Here is a 3,722-nt window from a genome sequence, read left to right as displayed (position 1 = left end):
CCCTCCCCGCCCCCAACTCGCCCCCCAAGCTGGGTTCCTCGGCCGAGCGGGCCCGGGGACTGGCACTACAGCTTCTAGGCCAGCAGACGGTGAAAATGCAGCGCCCGGCCGTGTGCTGTTTGTAACACCCTGGGAATGCGTCCGGGCAGTGCCAAGGCTGGCGCTGGCCTTTGGGCTGGCCAGAGGGACGTGGCACCGCCAGCGAGAGGAGGTGAGCAAAAACCCGGGGCTGACCGAGGGTCTGGACCCTACCTGGAAGGTGCTTTTGGAAGCAGCTGCCCTCAAAACCTACACAGTCGTCGGAGGGGGCTTGCTTGCGCCCTCATTTTTTGCTGTACAAATTTAGCTGACGCGTGCAAGAAAGCTTCAGATGGTAATAGTAACAGAGGATGCAAAGCTCAGGTGGCCTGGGGCCTCGTGCATATATATATGCTTTATATATTATATTCATACAGAAATAACTGATTTCAGCCATGTAGATCTCTCTCCAGTTAATCCCAGGATGGGTTAATCGTCAAAATTAAGGGTTTACTATAAGTTGCACTAGACACATCTAATGCTGCGGTTGCGACTCCGCCGAGCAGTTGCAGGCGCCAGCCTGAACGCTGGGCTATCTGTTGGGGTTCTGAGCCCTAGTTTGGCGTTTGGGACGGTGCGCCCCGTAGTTGTCGCCCGGCATTTATGAAACGGTCGTCTGCAGCCTGTTTTACAGGAAACGCAAAGAAATTCAGCGGCTTGGCTGGAGTTGCGTGGAAAGGTATGAGTGGGGCCAAGAATTAAACTTTTTTTTTCCCCTGCTTGGTGTATTACCTAATGTAGAAATTAAGGAGAAAAAAAAAGAAGGAAAAAAAAAAGGCCAATCAATAAATCACCTCGAAACCTGTTAGCGGTGACAGTGTGCGGTGTGCTTGCCTTGATCCTCCTGCAGTTATCTTTCTTGTCTGTTTTTTCTGTTCTTCAATCCTTGCATTGCAGCTTGCTCGGATCGGGAAGGCTCCCTCCCCTCAGGGTACAGAAACTTCTGCCTGGCATCCTGAAAATGCTGTTGCCGGACCTTCGCAACCTACAGCTGCGCAGGGATTGCTGCTGAATTACAGCTGGCTCTGTAGTAGATCAGAAGAAACTCATTTTCGAAGCACGGTAGCTCCGCTGAAGAGTTTAGGGAGAAAAGAGGGAAACAGAAAATAGGCAGAATAAAGGAGTAGGCAGAGCAGCAAGCTTACAAAAGGAATTAATTTTGCTGGATCGTGTCAAAGAAGTGCTTTCATGGATGTTGTAATGGGGGTTAAACTGGCCCCCTGTGGTTACAGGCTGCTTAATATTTGCCTCTGTGCTTGCTGGTTGGAGAAGCTTGCTGGTGTAGGATTCAAGCGTTAACCACGTTGTGCTGTGAAACACAGGTGCTGCCCCGGGGGTCTGCTCCCGGGTGCGGTGCCCCGCGCCACAGCCCGGTCCCCTCCCCTGCCGCAACTTTGCAGCTTCTTTGGAGTGAAATCTCCTCGTTTGAAGGCTGGGGAAGTGTGAAGCTCTTGCTCCCTGGGTCGCTTCCCTGCTCCTGGGAGAGTTTCCGCGCATCCCCCAAGGACTGCTTGAAAATGGAGAGCTTCTGGATGAGTGGACAGAGCAATGCTCCCCAGGCTAGGGCACAGGGAGTTGAGCTAAAATGTTTGCTTTCTTCCTGCTTATTTTTTTTGGCCCCATAAACGGTGTGTTTTGCTGGCCAGGACCCTGTCCAGCCTGTTGCTCCATGGAACAAGTCTGATGAGGAGCGGCTGAGGGAGCTGGGGTTGTTTAGCCTGGAGAACAGGAGGCTGAGGGGAGACCTCATCGCTCTCTACAACTCCCTGAAAGGAGGTTGTAGCGAGGTGGGGGTCGGTCTCTTCTCCCAAGGAACAAGCGATAGGACGAGAGGAAACGGCCTCAAGTTGCGCCAGGGGAGGTTTAGATTGGACGTGAGGGAAAATGTCTTTACTGAAAGAGTGGTTAAAGATTGGACCAGGCTGCCCAGGGCAGTGGTTGAGTCACCATCCCTGGAGGTATTTAAAAGATGTGTAGATGCGGCGCTTAGGGACATGGTTTAGTGGGCATGGTGGTGTTGGGTTGACGGCTGGACTCGATGATCTTAGAGGTCTCTTCCAACCTTAATGATTCTATGATTCTATGGTTAGGGCGTTTTCTTGGAAGGTGGGAGGCTCAAAACTGCAGCTTCATTGGCAGCTGAGCCAACATCGTAGCTCCTGGTGGTGGAGAAAGCTATGAGCCACCATCATAGCTCCTCTCTTGGTGGTGGGAGAGGAGGAGAGAAACGCTCCTGCCTTCCCCTGCTGCCGGCCCCGTGGTCCTGCCTGTCCCCGGGACCCTTCAGGATCAATGCCTGCAGGTTCAGCTTTGTGGAGAGGACCAGCCTTGTGCTGGCAGGGGGTGAGTGTGGTGGCAAGGAGAAAGGAGAAAAAAAGACCTTGCCTGGGAAGGGGGGAGCTGCGCCTGGCACAGAGCTGGAGCTTGAGCCCTGAGATGAAACCAGGCTTGCTCTTTGGAAGTGGGCGCTTCCAGTTGTGTGAAGGGGAGGTAATGTCAGAGTATCCTCTTCCCAGCACTGACACGCATGTTTTCTGGTGAAGACTCTGTGGCTTTGGTAGGCCCCTGTCATCCCCATGGATGTCAGGTTGGAGCCCAGCTGGGACCATGGTGCCTGGGAACCCTGCAGAGAAATGGGGAGCTGCAGGCAGACTGTGCTCACTGTGTAGCGGGTTTATGATCTTACGTTTCATGGAATCACAGAATGGTTTGGGTTGGAAGGGACCTCTAAAGGCCATCTAGTCCAACCCCCCTGCATTGAGCGGGGACATCTTCACCTAAATCACGTTCCTCAGAGCCCCGTCCAACCTGACCTGGGATGTTTCCAGGGATGGGGCATCCACCACCTCTCTGGGCAACCTGGGCCAGTGCTTCACCACCCTCAGCGTAAAACATTTCTTCTTTTGATTTGCCCAAATCACCACGGTGCGAAATTCAGTATATGGTGGAAGCTAGGGATGCAGTTAAGGTTTGGATGCAGAAGTGGGGTTAAATAAGTGTTTTAACTATGCCGGGCTCTGGAGTTACTGCTCGCTCTTCCCTTGGCACGGTGTCGATGTGAGAGGTGCTTCTGGAATGGCGTTTCAGCTTCTGCTCTGCCTTTCTTGGTTGCTGCCGAAAGGGGTAGGAGTCCTGGGCACTTGCATTGTGTCGGATGAACGTTTGCAGCCTGGTTGAAATGGAAAAACTGAGGGTTTTATATAAATCCTGGAGTCGGAGCCGGTATTTCTCGCCATCAGGACTTTTTTTTTGTTTTTTTTTTTCGCTTCGGCTGCAGAGATGTGGAGCCTGGGTGGGGAAGGTGGGGGCGGTGGGACCGGGAGGGGAAGTGGCTCTCCAGCAGCTTTCCGCTGGGGTACTTGGACGTGTGGGCTGACTCCAGCGTCTTGCTCATGGAGATAAAAAAATACAGGGTGTTTTGGCTCTGTCTGCCAGTCCTAACATTCCTGTTGCACAGTAAGGGACCCCCTTATTCCCCCCCCCACCCCAAACAGCCTAAAAGGGTGCTGGGTGCAGAGAAGGGGAAGTAATAGGAAAAGTACACCTGCTTTTTTCCCCTTCTTTATTTTGCATTTGCTTTTTCCAATAAGCTGACCTCGGGCTCTGTCCTCTGGGTCCCAGCGAGCACTGGCCGAGAGCCTTCG

Source organism: Pygoscelis adeliae, unplaced genomic scaffold, assembly GCF_000699105.1.
Source record: "Pygoscelis adeliae isolate BGI_AS28 unplaced genomic scaffold, ASM69910v1 Scaffold121, whole genome shotgun sequence".
NCBI classification, from domain to species: Eukaryota; Metazoa; Chordata; class Aves; order Sphenisciformes; family Spheniscidae; genus Pygoscelis; species Pygoscelis adeliae.
The sequence above is the reverse complement of the archived record's forward strand: the minus strand, read 5'-3'. Positions refer to the sequence as shown.